This window comes from Balaenoptera acutorostrata, chromosome 7 (genome assembly GCF_949987535.1).
Source record: "Balaenoptera acutorostrata chromosome 7, mBalAcu1.1, whole genome shotgun sequence".
NCBI classification, from domain to species: Eukaryota; Metazoa; Chordata; class Mammalia; order Artiodactyla; family Balaenopteridae; genus Balaenoptera; species Balaenoptera acutorostrata.
In genome coordinates this window covers 95,560,838-95,586,391 of record NC_080070.1, presented here as the reverse complement: position 1 = coordinate 95,586,391, position 25,554 = coordinate 95,560,838, and the positions used below count along the sequence as shown (strand labels likewise).

The 25,554-nt window shown below is 35.7% G+C and overlaps 1 protein-coding gene across 4 annotated transcripts in view; it reads right to left on the bottom strand.

Annotated features, from left to right (window-relative positions):
* Window positions 1-25,554, bottom strand: part of MAGI2 (membrane associated guanylate kinase, WW and PDZ domain containing 2) — a 1,355,072-nt gene that overhangs the window by 957,440 nt on the left and 372,078 nt on the right. The window lies entirely within an intron of this gene.

Sequence of the window (25,554 nt, the reverse complement as noted above, 5' to 3'; positions counted from 1 at the left end):
CTTGAAAGACATAAACTATTGAAACTCACATAAGGAGAAATAGACAACCTGAATAGATCTATATTTGTTAAGGAAATTAATCAATAATTAATAACCTTCCATACACAAAAACATCACGTCCAGAACACATTCCAACTGTTTCTATGAGGCTCTAATACCAAATACTCTAATACCAAAACCAGATAAAGACATTATAAGAAAACTACCAGTCAATGTCTCTCATGAACATAGATGCAAATGTCACCAAAATTTTAACAAACTGCATCCAACAATGTACAAAATGAGCCAAGTAGGATTTATCTCAGGTAGTCAAGGCTGATTCAACATCAGACAATCAATTAATATAACCCACTGTATCAACAGGTTAAAGAAAAAAATCTATGATCATATTAGTTGTCACAGAAATACCATTTAACAAAATCCAACACCTATTCATGACAAAAACTCTCACCAAACTAGGAATAGAAAATAGTTTCCTTAACTTGGTAAAGAACATCTACAAAACACCTACAGCTAACATTATATTTTTTGGTGAGAGACTGGACACCTTCCTCCTAAGACTGGTAACAAGGCAAGAATGTCACCTCTCACCACTCTATTTCACATTGTACTGGAAGTCCCCTCTAATGTAACGGGACAAGAAAAATAATTAAAAACCATACAGACTGGAAAGGAAGAAAGAAAACTATCCTTATTAACATATGACATGACTGTCCATTTGTCTATGTAGAAATACAAAAAAAGTCAAGAAAAAATTAGAACTAGTAAGCAAGTATAACAAGATAGCAGAATACAAGGTCAACATAGTCAACTGCTTTCCTTTTTAACAGCAATGAACAATTGGAACTTGAAATTTTAAAAAATTACAATAGCACCAAAAATAACAGGTGTAAATCTAACAAAATCTATACATGATCTGTATGCAGAAAACTACAAAACACTGATGAAAGAAATCAAAGAGCTAAATAAATGGAGAGATAGTCTGTGTTCATGGATTAGAAAACTCTATTGTTAAGGTGTCCATTCTTCCCAACTGATCTGTAGATTCAACACAATCACAATCAAAATCTCAGCAAGCTCTTTTGTACGTATTAAGAAAATGTTTCTAAAATTTCTTTGTAAAGGCAAAAGGCCTATAACAGCCATCACAATCCTGAAGAACAAAGTTGGAGCACTCACAGTAGCCAATGTCAAGACTTACTATAAAGCTACAGTGATCAGAACAATGTATTATTGGTGAAAGAATATACACATACATCAATGAAACAGTATAGAGAGCCTGAAATAGACCCACACAAATATAGTCAATTGATTTTTTACTAGGCAAAAGGCAAGTGCAAAATCCGTGTCGCCCTGAATGGCATGCAATGTCCTTCTCCTCCAGGCTATGAATATATGTGACTAATAAACTCCTGTTGATCTCATTTGTCCAGTGTCAAGAGTCATGTGTTGGGTCATCCCCATAATTTAGGGTAGGAATCCCTCTCTCAACAATGGGGTGCATCGGCAGTGATTAAATTAGTACCACACTAATGTAAGATGTTAAAAGTTAGAGAAACTGGATGTGGGATATATGGGAGCTCTGTAATATACTTTCAACTTTTCTGTAAATCTAAGACTATTCTAGAATAGAAAGTTTAATTTTAAAAAAATCAAAGCACTTCAACATTCTTTCTCAGTATTTTGCATCCACATCTCCTAAATTGCCTGGGGTCACACAGCTAATAAATGTATGTGTGTTGGGATTTACACTCACACAGTCCAATGCCCATGTGAGAGGCAGTGTAGCTTAGTGATCAAGAGGACAAACTTTGGAGCTGGACTGCGTGGATGCAAATCCTGACACCTCCTCTAGAATTAATCCTTATAGAATTAAAAGACTATGATAGAATTTTAATCCCTCCACTCCACTTATGTCTTAAGTTCTCTTTCATATTTTTCATCTCTTTATCTCTCTATGCTGCATTCTGGATGATTTCCTCAGGTGAAATTTCTAGTTCACTAATTCTTTCCTCTGATGGCTTTTAAAACCTATTCATTGACATTTTCATTTCCATGTTTACGTTTTTCATTTCCAGAAAATGAAATGAAATGAAATGTGTTTGTTTCCAATGTTCTACAATGTTCTATTCTTTTATTATGATTTCTATTTCACATTTTACTTTCCCAGTAAATTTAAGTATAATCATTTTATAGTGTCTTTCAGATTGTCTATTAATAGTGTCTTTCTGGTTGTCTATTAATCTGAAGTTCTTGTTCTTTTTGTTGTGTCTTTTTCAGAGATATATTTGCCTTGGTATAGTTTATCATTTTTGACCATGAAAGAGATTTTTCTTTTTCCCCTTTGGGAGCACATGCATCCCGGATCTTAAAAGTGGATTACAAATATTTTTGCACTGGTTTGCATCTACAGGTAACTCTATCCAGAACCAGTCTTGGCTTGGGATTCTGTGCCGTGTAGATAGTATAAATTCAGAGCCTGCAATTTCATGTGGTATAAATTAGAGTGTGTATTTCTCATGGAAGACATTTTCGTTTTTAACTACCAAGAGTTTCAGACAAAGACAATATTTCCTGACAAGCCTCTGGCCCAACAGGCAGAGTTTTCTAATTCTCTTTCACAAGTGTAGGCATTATTTACAGAATCCCAACTTCATTTAGGGTCACACTTCACCTTCCTTCAGGAAAGTCTAAAACCTGGTCTCATGGGGAATAGGAAGCATTAGAATCTCACAACCATAATTTGTAACTATAATAAATGCTTCTGTTATATGCATTTATAAAGATGGGAAGGAACATAATGTACCTATTTAGAAGGGAAGGAGCCACTTTACCATCTTCTGGTCCCCTGACTTGCTTTCTATTTTTTTTTCTTTAAGAGGGAAACAAAAACCCATGAGGGTAAAAATGAAAAAGAAAGGCTAGTGCTAGCAGTTAACCCCTCTGAGCTGTTCTCTGGTAACAAAATTTCTTTAACAGGATTATTAAACAGAGTTTCCCTGTCAATAATGTAGTCTTTAGCGACATGTGGTGTGGCTAGTCTGAACTGAGATATGTTGTAAATTTACAATGCATACTGGATTTCAAAGACAAAAAATAATGTAGAATATCTCAATATTTTTATATTGATTACCTATTGAAATGATACTCTGAAATATATTGAGTTAACTAAAATACTTTTTTAAAATTAATGGCATCTGTTTCTGTTTAGTTTTTAAAATATAGTTAGTAAAACAATTAAAAGTACATACATGACTCACATTATATTTTATTGGACAGTGTTTTACATTTAGAGAACAAATTCAATTTGAAAGAAAAAAAAATCAGAAATAAGAGATGGAGATTCTAGCCAAGAGGCAAATAAATATTCTTACATAGAGACTATAATTTCCTATGTTTAAGGAAAACACTGTTCTAATAATGCTCTTATAGTATTTTCAGGAGTAGAGCTGTTGACTGCCTCAACGTTAATACTTTTAGAGTAAGGACATTTTCTAATGTTGGAGTAGAATGTCCTCTTTGGGGATTTTACAATGGTACTTTTACTGTCTATAACCCTAGGACAATAACAAGGGATAGGTTGTTGAGTAGCGGGGTGACTAAGGCCCCCATCCCTATAATCTCTATCAGCCACTAATGAAGCCATCCTAAATAACCTTTCATTCTATGCAAAAACAGTGACCTTACCATATAACATGGCCTTAAGACTTGTCCTCTAATAGTTAATTCTCAGTCCTCATCTCTTTTTTTGACCAACCATCAATATTTGTCACAGATGATCATTTCCTCCCTTTTGAAATGCTTTCATTGTTTTCTTCTCAATGTTCTTTGCTACTTACCTTAATGCCTCCCCATCTAACATTTAAAGTAACTAGGGCCCAGTCCTAGATTCTCTTTTATCTATACTCAGTTTCTAGGTACTCTTATTAATTTTTACAGCTTTACATATTACCTCTATGCTGATGGCTCCAAAATTCGTATCTCCTGCCCAGAATCTCAGTTGATCTCCAGACACACATCCTACTGCCTACTCAGTATCTCCACTTGGATGTCTAATAGGCATCTCAAATTTAACATTTTCCCAAATGAACTCCCACTTACCCACCCCAAACCTGTTCCTCTTGCAGTCTTTGGCATCTCTTTAGAAAGGGACTCCATTAGTTTAGGTGCTCAGACCAACTGGTGTTATCTTAACTCCTAATTTTTTTACACCCAACATCCACTCCATCAGCATATTCTTTGAAAATTATCCAAAATCTGACCACCTCTTACTACCTCCACTGTTGCCCCTTAATCTAAATCACCATCCTTTCTGCTTCCAAAAGCATTCTAAACTAATTGGTCTTCCTGTTTCCACTTCTACTCTTATTCAGTATTCTCCATACACAGCCAGAATTATGCCTTTAAAAAAAAGAAGAATGTTCCTATGATTCTGCTACACAATTTTGAAAAATATCTCTGTACAGTGACTCGAAGTGTAAGGAGGCATCAACAGGAGACAGAGACCCCATCGCTTGCTTGAAGAAGGAAGCGGCCCTGAGGAAAGAGTCTTGGTGTGTCCTCTAGAAGCTCAGAGTGAACCTAGCAAAGAGCCATCAAGAAAACGGGGACCTCAGTCCTACAAAGGGCCCTGAACCAAGATGGCGGAGTAGAAGGACGTGCTCTCACTCCCTCTTCTGAGAACAACAGAATCACAACTAGCTGCTGGACAATCATCGACAGGAAGACACTGGAAGGCACCAAAAAAGATATCCCACATCCAAAGACAAAGGAGAAGCCACAATGAGACGGTAGGAGGGGCGCAATCACAGTAAAATCAAATCCCATAACTGCTGGATGGGTGACTCAATAACTGGAGAACACTTATACCACAGAAATCCACCCACTGGAGTGAAGGTTCAGAGCCCCACGTCAGGCTTCCCAACCTGGGGGTCTGGCAACGGGAGGAGGAATTCCTAGAGAATCAGACATTGAAGTCTAGTGGGATTTGATTGCAGACTTTGACAGGACTGAGGGAAACAGAGACTCCACTCTTGGAGGGTACACACAAAGTAGTATGTGGATCGGGACCCAGGGGAAGGAGCAATGACCCCAGGGGAGACTGAACCAGACCTACCTGCTAGTGTTGGAGAGTCTCCTGCAGAGGCAGGGGGTGGCTGTGGCTCATCGTGGGGACAAGGACACTGGAAGCAGAAGTTCTGGGAAGTACTCCTTGGCATGAGCAATCGCAGAGTCTGCCATTAGCCCCACCAAAGAGCCCAGGTAGGCTCCAGTGTTGGGTTGGCTCAAGCCAAACAACCAACAGGGAGGGAACCCAGCCCTACCCATCAGCAGTCAAGCAGAATAAAATTTTACTGAGCTCTGCCCACCAGAGAAACAGTCAGCTCTACCCACCACCAATCCTCCCAGCAGGAAACTTGCACAAGCCTCTTAGATAGCCTCATCCACCAGAGGGCAGACAGCAGAAGCAAGAAGAACTACAATCCTGCAGTCTGTGGAACAAAAACCACATTCACAGAAAGATAGACAAGATGAAAAGGCAGAGGGCTATGTACCAGATGAAGGAAAAAGATAAACCCCAGAAAAACAACTAAATGAAGTGGAGATAGGCAACCTTTCAGAAAAAGAATTCAGAATAATGATAGTGAAGATGATCCAGGACCTTAGAAAAAGAATGGAGGCAAAGATCGAGAAGAGGCAAGAAATGTTTAACAAAGACCTAGAAGAATTAAAGAACAAACAAACACAGATGAACAGTACAATAACTGAAATGAAAACTACACTAGAAGGAATCAATATAGAATAACTGAGGCAGAAGAACAGATAAGTGACCTGGAAGACAGAATGGTGGAATTCACTGCTGAGGAACAGAATAAAGAAAAAAGAGGGCTTCCCTCGTGACACAGTGGTTAAAAGTCCGCCTGTCAATGCAGGGCACACGGGTTCGAGCCCTGGTCCGGGAAGATCCCACATACCATGGAGCAACTAAGCCTGTGTGCCACAACTACTGAGACTGTGCTCTAAAGCTTGCGAGTCACAACTACTGAGCCTAAGTGCTGCAGCTACTGAAGCCCACACGCCTAGAGCCCATGCTCCACAACAAGAGAAGCCATTGCAATGAGAAGCCCGTGCACCGCAACGAAGAGTGGCCCCCGCTCACTGCAACTGGAGAAAGCCTGCGCGCAGCAACGAAGACCCAACACAGCCACAAATAAAAATAAAATAAATTAATTAAAAAAAAAAGCTCCCCCACTGTTCAATTTAAAAACTAAATAAAAAGAATAAAGAAAACAGAATGAAAAGAAATGAAGACAGCCTAAGAGACCTCTGGGACAACATTAAACGCAACAACGTTCGCATTACAGGGGTCCCAGAAGGAGAAGAGAGAGAGAAAGGACCAGAGAAAATATTTGAAGAGATCATAGTCGAAAATGTCCCTAACATGGTAAAGGAAATAGCCACCCAAGTCCAGGAAGCACAGCGAGTCCCATTCAGGATAAACCCAAGGAGAAACATGCTGAGACACATAGTAATCAAATTGGCAAAAATTAAAGACAAAGAAAAATTATTGAAAGCAGCAAGGGAAAAATGACAAATAATATACAAGGGAACTCCCATAAGGTTAAGAGCTGATTTCTCAGCAGAAACTCTACAAGCCAGAAGGGAGTGGCATGATATACTTAAAGTGATGAAAGGGAAGACCCTACAACCAAGATTACTCTACCCAGCAAGGATCTTATTCAGATTCAATGGAGAAATCAAAAGCTTTACATCCAAGCAAAAGCTAAGAGAATTCAGCACCACCAAACCTGCTCTACAACAAACGCTAAAGGAACTTCTCTACGTGGGAAACACAAGAGAAGAAAAGGACCTACAAAAACAAACCAATAACGATTAAGAAAATGGTCATAGGAACATACATATAAATAATTACCTTAAACGTGAAAGGATTAAATGCTCCAACCAAAAGACACAGGCTTGCTGAATGCATACAAAAACAATACCCATATATATGCTGTCTACAAGAGACCCACTTCAGACCTAGGGACACATACAGGCCGAAAGTGAGGGGATGGAAAAAGATATTCCATGCAAATGGAAATCAAAAGAAAGCTGGAGGAGCAATATTCATATCAGATAAAATAGACTTTAAAATAAAGAATGTTACAAGAGACAAGGAAGGATACTACATAATGATCAAAGGATCAATCGAAGAAGAAGATATAACAATTATAAATATATATGCACCCAACATAGGAGCACCTCAATACATAAGGCAACTGCTTACAGCTATAAAAGAGGAAATCAATAGTAACACAACAATAGCGGGGGACTTTAACACCTCACTTACACCAATGGACAGATCATCCAAAATGAAAATAAATAAGGAAACAGAAGCTTTAAATGACACAATAGACCAGATAGATTTAATTGATATTTATAGGACATTCCATCCAAAAACAGCAGATTACACTTTCTCCTCAAGTGGGCTCAGAACATTCTCCAGGATACATCACATCTTGGGTCACAAATCAAGCCTCAGTAAATTTAAGAAATTGAAATCATATCAAGCATCTTTTCTGACCACAACGCTATGAGATTAGAAATCAGTTACAGGGAAAAAAACGTAAAAAACACAAACACATGGAGGCTCAACAATACGTTACTAAATAACCAAGAGATCACTGAAGAAATCAAAGGGGCAATCAAAAAATACCTAGAGACAAATGACAATGAAAACACGACGATCCAAAACCTATGGGATGCAGCAAAAGCAGTTCTAGAGGGAAGTCTATACCTATACAAGCATAGCTCAAGAAACAAGAAAAACCTCAAATAAACAATCTAACCTTACACCTAAAGGAACTAGAGAAAGAAGAACAAACAAAATCCAAAGTTAGCAGAAGGAAAGAAATCATAAAGATCAGAGCAGAAATAAATGAAATAGAAACAAAGAAAACAATAGCAAAGATCAATAAATCTAAAAGCTGGCTCTTCGAGAAGATTAAAAAATTAATAAACCATTAGCCAGACTCATCAAGAAAAAGAGGAAGAGTTCTCAAATCAATCAAATTAGAAATGAAAAAGGAGAAGTTACAACAGACACTGCAGAAATACAAAGCATCCTAAGAGACTACTACAAGCAACTCTATGCCAATAAAATGGACAACCTGGAAGAAATGGACAAATTCTTAGAAAGGTATAACCTTCCAAGACTGAACCAGGAAGAAATAGAAAATATGAACAGACCAATCACAAGTAATGAAATTGAAACTGTGATTAAAAATCTTCCAGCAAACTAAAGTCCAGGACCAGACGGCTTCACAGGTGAATTCTATCGAACATTTAGAGAAGAGCTAACACCTATCCTTCTCAAAATCTTCCAAAACATAGCAGGGGGAGGAACACTCCCAAACGCATTCTATGAGGCCACCATCACCCTGATACCAAAACCAGACAAATATGTCACAAAGAAAGAAAACTACACGCCAATATCACTGATGAATATAGATGCAAAAATCCTCAACAAAATACTGGCAAACAGAATCCAACAACACATTAAAAGGATCATACACCATGATCAAGTAGGATTTATCCCAGGGATGCAAGGATTCTTCAATATATGCAAATCAATCAATGTGATATACCATATTAATAAACTGAGGAATAAAAACCATATGATCATCTCAATAGATGCAGAAAAAAGCTTTTCACAAAATTCAACAGTGATTTATGATAAAACCTCTCCAGAAAATGTGCATAGAGGGAACCTCCCTCAACATAATAAAGGCCATATACGACAAACCCACAACAAACATCATTCTCAATGGTGAAAAACTGAAAGCATTTCCTCTAAGATCAGGAACAAGACAAGGATGTTCACTCTCACCACTATTATTCAACATAGCTTTGGAAGTCCTAGGCATGGCAATCAGAGAAGAAAAAGAAGTAAAAGGAATACAAATTGGAAAAGAAGAAGTAAAACTATCACTGTTTGCAGATGACATGATACTATACATAGAGAATCCTAAAGATGCCACCAGAAAACTACTAGAGCTAATCAATGAATTTGGTAACGTTGCAGGATACAAAATTAATATGCAGAAATCTCTTGCATTCCTACACACTAATGATGAAAAATCTGAAAGAGAAATTAAGGAAACACTCCCATTTACCACTGCAACAAAAAGAATGAAATACCTAGGAATAAACCTACCTAGGGAGACAAAAGACCTGTATGCAGAAAACTAAAGATGATACCAACAGATGGAGAGATATACCATGTTCTTGGATTGGACGAATCAATATTGGGAAAATGACTATACTATCCAAAGCAATCTACAGATTCAGTGCAATCCCTATCAAATTACCAATGGCATTTTTTACAGAACTAGAACAAAAAAATCTTAAAATTTGTATGGAGACACAAAAGACCCTGAAAAGCAGTCTTGAGGGGAAAAAATGGAGCTGGAGGAATCAGACTACCTGACTTCAGACTATACCACAAAGCTACAGTAATCAAGATAATATGGTACTGGCACAAAAACAAAAAACGTAGATCAATGGAACAAGATAGAAAGACAAGAGATAAACCCATGCACCTATGGTCAACTAATCTATGACAAAGGAGGCAACGATATACAATGGAGAAAAGAGAGTCCCTTCAATAAGTGGTGCTGGGAAAACTGGACAGCTACATGTAAAAGAATGAAATTAGAACACTCCCTAACACCATACACAAAAATAAACTCAAGATGGATTAGAGACCTAAATGTAAGACCGGACACTATAAAACTCTTAGAGGAAAACATAGGAAGAACACTTTTTGACATAAATCACAGAAAGATCTTTTTTGATCCACCTCCTAGAGTAATGGAAATAAAAACGAAAATAAACAAATGGGACCTAAGGAAACTTAAAAGCTTTTGCACAGCAAAGGAAACCATAAACAAGACGAAAAGACAACTCTCAGAATGAGAGAAAACATTTGGAAACGAATCAACGGACAAAGGATTAATCTCCAAAATATATAAACAAGAAGAAGAACAAAATATATAAACTCATGAAGCTCAATATTAAAAAACCAAACAACCCAATCCAAAAATGGGCAGAAGACCTAAATAGACATTTCTCCAAAGAAGACATACAGATGGCCAAGAAGCATATGAAAAGCTGCTCAACATCACTAATTATTAGAGAAATGCAAATCAAAACTGCAATGAGGTATCACCTCACACCGGTTAGAATGGGCATCATCAGAAAATCTACAAACAACAAATGCTGGAGAGGGTGTGGAGAAAAGGGAACCCTCTTGCACTGTTGGTGGGAATGTAAATTGATGCAGCCACTATGGAGAACAGTATGGAGGTTCCTTAGAAAATTAAAAATAGAATTACCATATGACCCAGCAATCCCACTACTGGGCATACACCCAGAGAAAACCATAATTCAAAAGACACATGAACCCCAATGTTCATTGCAGCACTATTTACAATAGCCAGGTCATGGAAGCAACCTAAATGCCCATCGACAGACGAATGGATAAAGAAGATGTGGTACCTATATATACAATGGAATATTACTCAGCCATAAAAAGGAACGAAATTGGGTCATTTGTTGAGACGTGGATGGATCTGAAGACTGTCATACAGAGTGAAGTAAGTCAGAAAGAGAAAAACAAATATCGTATATTAACGCATATATGTGGAACCTAGAAAAATGGTACAGATGAACTGGTTTGCAGGGCAGAAACTGAGACACAGATGTAGAGAACAAACGTATGGACACCAAGGGGGGAAAGCGGCGGGGGGTTGAGGTGGTGGTGTGATGAATTGGGCGACTGGGATTGACATGTATACACTGATGTGTATAAAATGGATGACTAATAAGAACCTTCTGTATAGAAAAAATAAACAAAATAAAATTAAAAAATTAAAAAAAATCTCTGTAAAAACCTACATATTAATCAAAGAGATGCACTATATTTTAATTATCCATTTCTCCAAAGTTGACCATTCCATGTCAGTTCTAAATTTTCCACAGCTCTTAATAAATGTGCTGAACATATTTGTAAATAACTATTTTTCTCTTTTAAAAATATTTCCATTAAGATTTATTCCTCGAAAGAGTATTGTGCAGCCAAAAGAAATGAAAAAATTATTTCTATTTCTTCATAGTTATTTCTAAAACACTTTTATTAATTACTTTTAACTCTTACTTTATGTACACTATATTCTTTTCTGATCTGTTGGGGGATGCCCCCTCATAATAAGGAAATGCAGTGAGACTGCTGTACTTTGTTTCCACAGAAGTATAAAATTTTCATCTTAGATAACTAAAAATTAAAGCTCTTTATTCATTTATCTTTGAAAGGAAAGACATTTTTTGCAGAATACCTTGTATTGTATTTATGTCTTCTCTTTTGTTTGGGAAATTTATGTCACCAAATTTCTCATTCTACAAGTAATGCAGTAGCCTGTAACCAGGAATGATGGATGATGGATTCTATTGGAAGGTGGGAGAAGAAGCTATGAGAATGCATGTAGCAGAAACATAAAGGAGTGGGAAGCTCATTCCTATCATGGATAGATGAGCTGTGCTGTCTGGTAATGAAATGTCAGTTATTAAAGGGCTTTTAACAGGGACACTCTTCATGACTTTGTGTAAACAAACATACATTAACATACACAGCAAGTGTCCAATAAATACTTGTTGACTGAGTGAACTTGTATCAGGTACTTATCCTAAGTAATAGGTTTTATATGTGTTTGTGTTAGTCGGTGTATATATGTTTCTATGTAAAGTACATTACCTATATCTCTAACTTATTTAGTAAAGTATTTATTTTTTTCTCTGTATTATATTTTTTCTTTTAGAAATTTGAAAATAAGGACTTTCTTTGCTTAACAGATCCTCTTGTACTGAACACCTATGTAAGAGTTTTTCTGTTTTTTATCCAAGTGTACTTAAACTGTAAATTTATTGAAGAGGATATGTTAAATCGTATGTGGGACAGAATTTTGAAGAATAAAAAATATCAAATAATGAAAAAAAAAACCCAAAACATAAGGCAGATTACATTATTCCTGTGTTCAAAACCATGTAATTACCTTCACATCTCATTTAACATAAAGCCAAAGTCTTTACCATAGCCTGTGTGACTCTGTATTGTCTCCTTCTCTCATCCTTCCTCTGATATCACCTTCTACCACTCCACTTGTCTCCCATTAATTTCATTCCAGCAAATCTGGCTTCCTATCTGTCCTTCATACCCATCATACCAAGTATGGTCCTACTTGAGGGCTTTTGTCCTTTCTGCCTACATGGTTCTTTCTTCAGATATTATCATGGCTTTTGCTTTCCCTTCCTTCCAGTCTCTGCTCATATGTGATCCCTTCCCTGACAACCCTATTTAAAATAGAACACATATACACACATCCCCACAAACACATACTTAGCACTATCATCTCTCATTTCATTTATTTTTCTTCATAGCACTGATCCTCAGTTGCCAAATTCTTTATTTTCTTGTTTGTTTATTTTTCATATTGCCCCACTAAAACATAAGATTCATGAGGGCAGGAATTTCATTTGCTTTAACTGCTTTACCACTAGTGCCTAGAACAGTGTTTAGAACACAGTGAGCACTCAATAAATATTTTCTAAGTGAGTAAATCAATGAACCTTCCAATTAGATTTTCTCTAAGCTCCTCCTTTATAGGCATTGTGGAGTTGCTTCTGCTATTTGATAATGATACCACAAAAATGGTCAACATTTAACATTACAGAATGAGATAATAATGATAATGACAATGATGATGAAGAGGAAGAGGAAGATTAAGTTAAATACAGGAAAAGGGCCATTGAGGAAGTAAAAGAGGCTGTCTTCCCAGGAAAGTTCTTACCTATGGGACTGAATGATTGAATGATTGAGGATGGAAGAAGATAACCTGCAGACAACCATGGTGGGATTTAGCCAGTCTTTCAGCTAAGACAGTCACTTGCAAATCCAAAGCCAATAAAAATCAGATACTGTGATTGCCTGAATATATTCCCCCGGGTTCTGCTTCTGACTGTGAGCTCTGGCTTTGGTGACAACTCCAATTTATACACTTTGGTAGGCTAAATAATGCCCCCCCCCAAAAAAAAAGAGTGCCCACAGCCTACATAATCTCCAGAACCTGTAACTGTGACAGCTAATTTTCAAAAGTGACTTGCAGATGTGATTGAGTACATTAAGGCTCTTGAGATGGGGAGTTTATCTTGGGTTATTTGGATGGGCTCAAATATAACAACATGAGTTTTGTAAGAAAGAGGCTGGAGGGTCAGAGCTAGAAAAAGATTTGAAGCTGCTATTCTTCTGGCTTGGAAGATGAAGAAGGGGGGCATGAGCTAAAGAATGAAGGCAGCCTCTAAAAATTGGAAAAGGGAAGGGAATGGAGTCTCCTCTAGATCCTCTGGAAGGAGCATGCCTCCCTGCCAACACCTGATTTCTACCCAGAGAAAGTCATTTTGGACTTATGACCTCCAGAAATGTAAGCTAATAAATTTATGTTGTTTAAGCCATCGAGTCTGTGGTAATTTCTTTCAGCAGCAGTAGGAAAATGATATATACACACACTTTAGACCACTTTGTTTACCCCATCCTTGCTCTCCCAGCTCATTTTTATTTCCTGGTTATTCCAGGAAACCATTCCACTAACTCCCATGATAGCTATAATTTGCTCCCATAATTTACCCTGCTTTCTAAGAAAATGCCTTACTTTTATCCATTTTCAATTTTACTTCATGTACTTTTCTTCCACTTTCCTCTGGCTGGAAAACCAAATTTACATTCTTTGGAGAGGTAAGTTCCTTGGACAACTTGATTCTTTAGTGAATACCTTACCTTTAATTTTTATACTTCAAAAAGCTGATTATTCTCCAAATTATATCAATTAGAAAGGTAATACACATTTCTGAATGAGAATTTGACTACTTAATTCAGTGTTTGAAATTACTAAGTAAGTACTAATTGGAAATTACTAAATTAATTATTTGCTATTTCTATACTTTATATGTATTTATAGATCATTTCAATGTTTTTCAAATATTTAATAGTTAGGAACATGTATATCAGAAATTAATATTTAAAGAGTGTAATTTTTTTACATTTGTTCATTGGTTGTAGGTTAAAGAAACTTTTTCTTTAATGCTACATTTTTATGTAAGATAAGTTTGTCAAGGAGCAAATAAATATATTTATTGTATCATTTATGCTTTATGCAATCTTATGTATACAAATATATTTTTATACATTTTAGAAGAAATAGCTCTACCACTTAGGATGTTGACTCACAAAATGATTATTTCTCTGCAGTAAAATAATGTACTTTTCAACATTTCAAATAGCAAATAAACCCTACTAAAGTTTTAAAACTCTGAATTTTTTTTATAGAGAGACCTAGTTATTGCTTCCTTTATATATTCATTTTCTAAACAACATATTTCTACTCTTGCAAATATTTATTCTTTAGAAACATAAAAGTCACTACTCTCAGAAATGAATTTTAAGGTAGCAATTACCTCAATCATTACTCTCAATTACTTTGGAAATTTAATGCTGTATTCTTGTTTTTATTATTACCTCAGTATATTTCTCTACATTTTTAATTTGTTTAGCTACTGGAGCTATCAAATGCTTTTAATTTAGCAGACTCAATTATACTGTTCAGTAGAATTCTCACTTTGAGAACACTTTTGATCTACAGATAATCCTTTAAAAGTATTTATAATAAACAATTCCAGAGTTTGAGTTGTTTTACTGATGCCTTATAAAGAACCAAAAAAAGAGAGTTAAATCAAGCAATAAAGTACTAGCCAACTGTTGGAGATGTAGAATTTCACCACTTGAGGAGGGTTATCTTCATAACTCAGGCAGTAAAATTGTCCCTTTTTACTTGATAGCCATTATTTCTTTTATATATAAACTTACATATAAATCTTTTATATATATATATAAGCCATGGTTCACTAGTAAGACATTTAATTTTGTTTAAACTAAGACTAAACTTTTTGATCCCCATCTGATGTACACTGGAGTGGTTTTGCCTGCAGCATTAAGAGACCCTATAATCCTGGTGCCCCAAATAAAATATTCATCTTTTGATCCGTGGCAGAATAATTAGGAGAGGCTATGGCAGCTTGCTGGATAAGTATTTACTTTTAATTTACTTCTGATTTGCAGAACAGTTAATCACTGTACATAGCAAGGTCATCTTTGTTAATTAGACTGCATACATATGTGACGATATCCCCATAGAAGATTTCCAGGTAATGCTTTCCCATGCAACTCAATTAGTTTTTAGTGATGGCAGTTAACACTTTACCCAGTTATTGCACCACTTGAGGAAGGTTATCTTCATAACTCAGTCAGTAAAACTGTCCCTTTTCACTTGGTTAGCATTATTTCTTTTATACATATATTTGTTTATATATATTATATATATTATTTCTTTTATACACATATGTTTATAAATTCTGTGATGCACATCAGAGGACATTTACAAAGACTAATGAAGAGGTAGGTATTTTAAGAAACCAACCTGAAGCAACACTATTTAGTACTTAAAAGACATTTTTCATTTTCAAATTACTTTCACATGAATACTAATTAATCCTAACATTACCATGAAAAGGGTAAATAAAATTATGATTCATATTCTGGATATAATATAAATGATGTAAAAAGACTAAGTCCTTTACATTTTTCTATCTCTCACTCTCCCTATTTATCATATATCTATTTAAAAATCAGTTCCTCTTTAAATAAACACATGAACAACCAAACAACAACAGAACCCTCTGAACACAAGATTTCATCTATTTGAAAGATCACCTATGGGAGATTGATTCACTTTTTCTCCATGAAACCCTTAATTCTGTTTGTTCTACCTCTTGCCCATTCCAACCAATTATTCCTTTTAAATTAGTACCCCAGAGCTTAACAAAGCCATAGTTCACAGTGCCTTTGTTTATGAACACACCAAGGACACTAGAGTTAAAGTGATTTAGTTAAAGGTGTAGAATCAGCAACAGAGTCCAGATGCATGCAAATCTCTATACTGTCTGTCTTCTACCATAAAACTGGCTGTCACATATCAAGGCGGGATTTTTACTATTTTTTATTTCCTCTAATTTTTCCTCTTGCTCCCCCAATTAATACCTCACTATGCCATTTTCTACTTCTGTGATACAAAGAAAATCAAGAACACACTGACCTATGAGTAGCTAGGCGTTAGGGAAGGGAGAGATGTTCTCCAGCAGGGTCAGTCCTTCCAGGCTGAGCATTATGGACAAGCACGTGCCAGAGCAAGGAATAAAGGAGCAGCCCTGAAGTCTCGAGCATTTACTATTAAACTGAAAGAACACTCTTAAAGTGGAAACTTGGAGGGTATTAATTTTCATAAGGAAGGTCCACACACCTTGTGTGGAGGATGAATAATGTGGCACTTCTTCTAAGTCAAGCAATTGAAATGTTATTTTATAACTTTACATGGCTTCATAACTTTAGGCAATGGAAAGTAAGAACCATAATAATGAATTGGAAAAAAGTATAGACATAGGTGTGCTAATGAATACAACTTTAATTGCTAAAATCTTTCAGGCAAAAAATGATTTCAGGGAAGAGCATCCACTTATAATGACTAATACATCAATTTAACAACATTAATACAGCCAAAATATGACAACTTAATACTGATTATGTTCTGAACATTTTGATAACTATGCTTTCTAGTCTCTGCATGGAGCCTAATTGAAAAATGATTATCTTATTTTCAAGGCTTATCATTAACTAGAGAAAAAAGGACAGTGTGGTATTTTTCTTTCATCCATAATGAACCAATATTCCAAGTCACAAATTTATCTAAGTGATTGAAGTGATCAAGTTCAAGGTGCAAACTAAATAAAAATTTCACAGAACACTACAGAACCTTTATTTCCCATTAATCTCTCTTTTCGCATTAATCATGTCTGAAAGTCTTTTCTACTGTAGAAAATAGAATAGCAATATGAATTTTATTAAAAATAGTTTTATTTCTTCATTATTTTTAATAAAAGAAACAACCAGCCTGCCAGGTTGAAGCACTGATGAACAATGCAATAGCATATGCTTTATACAGACTGCTTTCTTTTACTTTGACATACGTACACATAGCAAAGGAAAAAGCAAGATTTATAATTGCCTATCTCACTTATTTTCAAGGACTGAGCAAGGGGTTAACATGTTTTGTCCTAGTATTCACTTTCATATGAAGGATACTTTGGTTTGTGCCAGAATTCTAATCTGTGCTGTGATATAACAAATGAACTTCCAAATCTTAATGTAATGTTCAACATTGCAAGTTTTAATCTGGCTTGTTTAATGTGGTCCAGGACAGTCTCCATTCTTGTGATGGGTACACCAACTAAAATATATGGCCATTAAGTTCACTGCAGCAGGAGAAGAGAGATGCAGGAAGAGACCAGCTCATCACTTCCTCAGTCATATTGTCTCAAACTAGTCATGTGGCCCCTACGCAACTACAAAGAAGGCTGCAAAACAGAGAAACACATGACACTCACTGAGCTTTACTTAGACCTCTGCCACAATTGAGATTTCATTATTTCCAAGAAATTGAACCCGAACCAAGCAAAATGATGGTTTGAGTCCAGGTAGTTTTAATTTCAGGGGGACTAGGCTTTATTCATTAGCACAAAACCAGTAATATGTCTGCTAAATCTATAAAAGACTAGGAAAAAGCAACTCTCACGAGACGGAAAGTTCATTTTGAACAGAAGTAGAAAATATCTGGAAACCTGCTTACTCTCTCTTACTCTTGCAATTAAAGTTCTGTGTTATTTTGCATTCTCCAATGCTTAACTGATCTTCTGTAAGCTTGGCTAGAAGGGTTGAAAGAGGAAGGTCAATAGACTTGGACAAAATTTTACAGCTTGTTAATATTTCACGTGGTTGTTACTGAAAGTATTATTTTTTTAATTCATTTTTTTATACAGCAGGTTCTTATCAGTTATCTATTTTTACATACTTCTGTATATATGTCAATCCCAATCTCCCAATTCATCCCACCACCATCACCCCCCCCCCCCGCCCCTGCTTTCCCCCTTTGGTGTCCATACATTTGTTCTCTACATCTAAGTCTCTATTTCTGCCTTGCAAACTGTTCATTTGTACCATTTTTGCAGATTCCACACATATACGTTAATATATGGTATTTGTTTTCCTCTTCCTGACTTACTTCACTCTGTATGACAGTCTCTAGGTCCATCCATGTCTCTACAAATGACCCAACTGCGTTCCTTTTTATAGCTGAGTAATATTCCGTTGTATATATGTACCACATCTTCTTTATCCATTCGTCTGTCGATGGGCATTTAGGTTGTTTCCATGACCTGGCTATTGTAAATAGTGCTGCAATGAACATTGGGGTGCATGTTTCTTTTGGAATTATCTGGGTATATGCTCAGTAGTGGGATTGCAGGGTTGTACGGTAGTTCTATTTTTAATTTTTTAAGGAACCTCCATATTGTTCTCCATAGTGGCTGTATCAATTTACATTCCCACCAACAGGCAAGAGGGTTCCCTTTTCTCCACACGTTCTCCAGCATTTGTTGTTTGTAGATTTTCTGATGATGCCCATTCTAACTGGTGTGAGGTGATACCTCATTGTAGTTTTGATTTGCATTTCTCTGATAATTAGTGATGTTGAGCAGCTTTCCATGTGTCTCTTGGCCATCTGTATGTCTTCTTTGGAGAAATGTCTATTTAGATCTGCTGCCCATTTTTTAATTGGACTGTTTCTTTTTTTAATATTGAGCTGCATGAGCTGCTCATATATTTTGGAGATTAATCCTTTGTCCGTTGATTCATTTGCAAATATTTTCTCGCATTCTGAGGGTTGTCTTTTCGTCTAGTTTATAGTTTCCTTTGTTGTGAAAAAGCTTTTAAGTTTCATTAGGTCCCATTTGTTTGTTTTTGTTTTTATTTCCATTACTCTAGGAGGTGGGTCGAAAAAGATCTTGTTGTCATTTATGTCAAAGAGTGTTCTTCCTATGTTTTCCTCAAAGAATTTTATAGTGTCTGGTCTTACATTTAGGTCTTTAATCCATTTTGAGTTTATTTTTGTGTATCGTGTTAGGGAGTGTTCTAATTTCATTCTTTTACACGTAGCTGTCCAGTTTTCCCAGCACCACTTATTGAAGAGACTGCCTTTTCTCCATTATACATCCTTGCCCTCTTTGTCATAGATTAGTTGACCATAGGCGCATGGGTTTATCTCTGGGCTTTCTATCCTGTTCTATTGATCTATATTTCTGTTTTTGTGCCAGTACCATATTGTCTTGATTACTGTAGCTTTGTAGTATAGTCTGAAGTCAGGGAGTCTGCTTCCTCCAGCTCTGTTTTTTTCCCTCAAGATTGCTTTGGCTATTCGGGGTCTTTTGTGTCTCCATACAAATTTTAAGATTTTTTGTTCTAGTTCTGTAAAAATGCCATTGGTAATTTGATAGGGATTGCACTGAATCTGTAGATTGCTTTGGGTAGTATAGTCATTTTCCCAATATTGATTCTTCCAATCCAAGAACATGGTATATCTCGCCATCTGTTTGTGTTATCTTTGATTTTTTTCATCAGTGTCTTATAGAGTCTTACCTTTTAATTACTCTGTGTGAGAAACCCTACTGATTTGCCTATATTTTTAAACAGTGCTGTAAAGATCACAGTGTGCACTGATTTAACCTCCCTTTAGCTAGATCTATTTGGGTGTTTCCCAAGGCCATTCACTTGCAGAAGTGACACATTAAAGTTCAACATTAGAAGACACTATATTTCATGTTAAACATCTTATAAAGATTATAGTCACATTTTCATGACAACACACCTAATGCTTCAGAAGCCTTTATGTCACATCTCAACTCATTACACATTCCAAAGGAGGAAAGTGATTTTAAAAGCTTTGTATTTCTCATTATGTTTATTTTTCCATCCACTTACTAGGACTGGATCATATTTCAGAGTTTCATGAATAGTGAAGGCAGATTTCAAGGAACATCAGATTTATGATGGCATCCTTAACTTGACATTCATAGAAAAATCTGAAATTCTACACATGGCTTTTTTTATCCAGAATTGCACTTAATTTAAACCCAGCTCTTTATTTTTCCCTGAAGTGTCTGCTGTATTTGATATATCTTCAGTTTCCATAAGCTGTTTACACCTGCTCAATATTGAGGACATTACATACCCAGAATATTTTAAGCCAATTTGATGACCTGATTTGAATTATGATAAAATAAAGAACAGGAAGCCAGCGGAATTTGAAAATGATGGCATTTTAGATCAGAAAGAACCATTAGAATTCACTTTATATCCTTACCTCTCTCTCCTTAGTCCCAAAGGTAAAGCCTATGCCAAGGTTCTAGAGTTAGTTAGTGGCATAGCCAGTCCAGAACCAATGGTTCTCAATTCTTAGATGAATGCTCTTTCCATAGTGCCATGTTGCCAAATAGGTAAAGCAAAGGGTTATTTCTACTCATTATGCTCTAACAAGGCTAAACTGCAATGTGCAAATAACTGACTAGTACACTAAACATAAGGATATCAGTAACCACAATTAGTATTCCTTTTTTCATTGTTCTTTTGGTCAGGTGTATTTGGATTAATATTGAGTGCTCTACTACAAATCTACAGCCTTAAAGTCCTGTAATAACGCTAGTGTCCACTGCCTATAGTTTTCCTTCAGCTACTACAATTATCCAACAGCCTATGTACTCATCAGCTGACTTTGGAAACTTGGGTAGGTCTGAACCTGCTAGAGTCCTAATTCTTTCTGTTCAAAAAGTGAAGAGGCATACAATGAGGTGTGTTGACCAAATTATATCCAACTAGGCTACACCCTTTAAGTCTGCAGGGAGCAGATTCTGGGCTCCCTGGAAGGTGAGCTATTTTCAATTTAAAGTGATGACTTGCTCTTCTGAAGGTGGAAAAATGGCTTCACACACCCATCTCCAATTCTTCCTTGGGCAGCTGCTGGAACCAGTGAAGCCCAGGAGTATACATACTCTCGGCTGTGGTCCACAAACCCAGATTTCCTATGGAGAGCCTTCCTCTTATGAAGAGGAAAGAGAGATACAAACCAAAAGGGAAAAAACCAAGAAGATTGGGTCACAACCACAAAAAAAGCTGATCAAGTCAGGGCAAAGGGAATTTTATGTGGTTTAGAAGATCAGTAATATTGTTCACTGTTGGTGTTTATTGCTTTTCTTTTGTGCCAGATATGTTCCTTTATTCTAAAGCTAGTGCCCTGTGGTGTCAAATGGATAAATCAATACCGTTCCTTCTAATGTTCCCTGACTTTCCATTTTAAGAAACATTTTGAAGCCATTTCTCTCCTATAATGTATTCTGTCAACCAAACCAATGAATGTTACTATGTGACCAGGAAAGATGCATTTGATTTGTTCAATGAAAGAAAGAAAAAATCTACGGTATTTTCACATATATGACATGAAACTAGATCTTACTATTCTCAGGGATAAGAGGGAGAGGGCAAACCTAATACAGCTTTCTATAAACCAACAACACATTTCTAATAAATATACCAGGTGGGCATACATATGAATGACTAGAACCTTTTCTAATATTTGATAGTGCTCAGAAGCTTTTGAATTTTTCCTTTTGGCCTAGCTTCCCAGGGGGCAGTTTATAAATCTCTCAAGAAATTTAGTTTCATTTGCTTATAGATTTCCTTCTCCTTTGGCTCACAGTGCTAATAACCATATTTATTCTCTAATAACCCTTATTCTCAACACTTAGCACAAAATATAATTAGGCTTTTTAAAAAAATCCAAATCATTTTCAAAGAACAAAAATCTGGAACTTGATTCTGAAATAATTGTGAAAGAACACAATTCATACTCTAAAAGCAACTTCAAAAAAGAGCCTCTAAATTGATGATTCTTGTTTGAAGCAATAAGGTTAAAGGTGAAACAGATGTGTAATATACAGCTGTTGCAATATATTGTTTTAAAATACAGTTGGATCCTATATCTCTAGTCCTATGCCTGCATGTCTACCTACAGTTCAACCTACCACCCCAGCACAGAGGCCTATATTGCTTAAAGATATTCTGGGTACTTAATCATGTTCTTGATCACCTTCAACTCAGAGAATTTCATTGTTAGAAGATGATTTTAGTTTTTTGGTATTCCACAGATTGATTCCACTCTCACTTCTTACCATATGCTTAAAACCTTCATGATGAAAATTATGAGTAATTAGATTCATTCATGCCCACCAAAACTATTGCCTTGTTGAATAATAAGCATATTTTGGCAAACTTTAAAAGTACTGATTTTTGCTTAAGTATTAAAATTATTTTTCCCCATGAAATATACTAGAAAGCTCTGCCCTAATGCCAGACTTTATAATAGATATGTGGTCACCAGCTTCTCTCCAATAGTTCTCTCTGACCATAGTCTTACATGGGATTATATAATTAGGGCAAAGGGATGTTGACTCTGCATGGCTGTAACTTTCAGTGGGTTGGTAACTGCTCTTTTTAAAAGAAAACAGTCCCTATAACATTTTAAGTCTGCTTCTATTTGCTTTTCCATGAAAGATAATCTAGTATAACAGAGAATTTTTAAAAATACATTAGAAGCCTTACAATTTTATTCTTGAGAATGCTTCTTTTTAACATGGTTTAGTTATACTAACTTAAAGTGCTTAAATATGTAGAAACATCATTGTGAGTTACACCTCAATCAGCTCTTCCATAAAAATAATTTCTTTCATAGTTTAAATCTATGTTTTTCATTTTATTTGCTTTTTATAGAAGAATTTAGGCCTTTAGTTTTATTGATTTTTGTCTTTTACTTGGCATATACACACTGGTATTTCTTTTGGCTTCAAATAAATTTAAAATATTTCCCAATAAAACAATCTCACCAAATGACAAAGTATGTTTTTGGGAGACAAGTTTAATTTTAACTACCTTCCATTTCATTTTGAAACTTTTAAAACTGGTCATTGAAGTCCTCCCTCATGTTACCTGGCATAAGGGAAAAACTATCTATGGTTTCTGTATGTGCTCATACTTGCCTCAAAAATTAATTTGTATCTGTAATAAGTATTAAGGACAGAAAAAAAACAGAATTTCGTCAATAAATGGAAGCAATTATTTTTTCTCATATTTAAAAAGCATAGTCAATTCAATCATGGTTACTTAGACTCATTAACTATATACAATCATTATGCTCAGTAGAATATTAAACTCCATGTTTACTCTTTAAACATTTGAAAATTAATCCAATATTTTTCTGTATTAATTTCACTAATTTCCCTCATATACTTCTGAGTCTGTATTACCCAAAGGACAATGCATCCTACCTTAACTTTGTATACTTAACACGCTATGAAACAATTTCACCTAATCTCTAATGGGTGCTGCTAACTTAGTGCTTCTGAAATTGTCTTTTGTATACTATCAAGATAATAGAAATCCCATTTGATGGATGTTCTAAACTCTTTTGAGTTCTTTATCTATATACATGTTTCTTGGTTAGGCTTTATCACATTCCAGATTACAACAGTTTTGGCTCATCATTATTTATTCATTTCTCCTGAAGTTCCATTACCTAAAAATCCTATAGAGCCTGAAATCTAATTGTTGAAAGGTTCATTTTCAGTATTCATTATTTAAAAATTAAAAATTAACTTTCACTTTAGGACACCAGGATTCTCTTAAGAGCTTTATCCCGACCCCATCCCCCCATTAACTGTACAGTTAGCAAATAAAAGACACAAATATATTTAGGTACAAAGTTAGGTCTTTAATAGATATGAATCACGTGACTGGCTTATATGCTACAGAAAATATAGAATCAGTTCCTAAGGATCTTTTCTACATAATTCAGTTTGAAAGAATGATGAAGTGATCTCATGAGGGCCTCATTGTGTGTGTGTGTGTGTGTGTGTGTGTATACACACTCATGCTCACTATATGCCCAACAGTCCTGTCTCTGTGACCAAGTCCTACCTTCCATGCTTAGAGACACAACTTAAAAAAATATGTTTTTGAAGAATTATGTTCTGAGATAAGGTTCTGGGAAGACAAAATGCAAAGGCTAGGTGTAGGCACCCCTTGTTTATGGGGCAGGGAACACACTGATGGGATTTTACATTATATGCAGTTAAGGCCCAGTAGAGACTTGGACTGACCACCTCCCTCCCGTGCTTAGCTCAGAAATCAGCCAGCAGCCAGGCCCAGATTTCCTTCAGAGGGAGTTATAGGACCTAAGTTGTTCACAATAAGATTTGGATGAGTACTGTGTGTGTGTGAGGGGATGGAGTCTCTGCAGCCCTCGTCCCAGAACTCCCTCTTACTCACTAGGCACCAAGGAAATCCAGCTGCTTTCTTTTTAGTAGTAGTTGGTGGTGGTGGAATAATGTGGTGGCAGTAAGCAGAATTACTCCGTTGGGTCTTGCCTTACTAAAAAAGTTAAACCACCCAAACATAGTTACAAGTTAACAACAATTTTGTTTCCATGACCTATTCCAGTTAGTAAAGTTAAACAAGAGGTATACATCTTAATGAATGCATATATAAAGGCAGAGACAAGCTCTTCAATAATACATTTTCCTATTATGGTGCTGGGTACTGAAAAGCAATGAGAATTATTTGACCCAAAGAATATGTAACAAATGTCACTCCATACTCAAAGCCAATAGATATACTGGATACACATGTAAATTTCTAAACAATAGCAGGATTTTTCACAATACTGACATATCTTTGCTGCACACTCTTTGAAAACGTCTGAACATTTCATTAAAAGATATACTGAGTAAAGCTGCTGGATTGTCCAGGTCCAGTTCGTCAGTAAAAAAGTGATTATAGATAATATAAATTAGAATCACATCTATCTTAGATGTTTTTTTCACTTTTATGCCAAGTTAAGAGCATTGTTAGTGAATGGTATCATTGGAATTGGCTATTAGGAGTGCTGGCTACAAATTCAAAGAATAATTGTTTGATCATAATATTCATATTCATTAAGTTTCTAATCATCTCCTTTATAGGAGCTATTCAAGGATTTCTAATTGAATTTATGACCTTGTACCAAAATCACATCACGAACCTCTTTATGTTTACTCATATAAGCCTAGTTATTTTACTTTTATATGTATTTTTCCATCATAGTATTTCTTGGGAACTCTGAAGAGAGATGAATTATTTAAGAAGTTAATTAACTAATGCAAAATTTACTCCTATTATCTTCATATTTAATTAAGACTTATTATTTACGTCATCACCTTAGCAAGGACAACAGGTATTCTCGAATGTCAGCCTCTTATCTATTTCCCTCAGCTTTTAAACGTAATAAAGTACCCGGATTCTTTATTCAGTACTTCAGATCTCCTTTCTTTCATGTCACAAAAGATAAATTCACACAGCTGCACCGACAACATCAGAGTTTTGAAAATGCGTCCACCCGTTTCCTTATAAATAGTTCA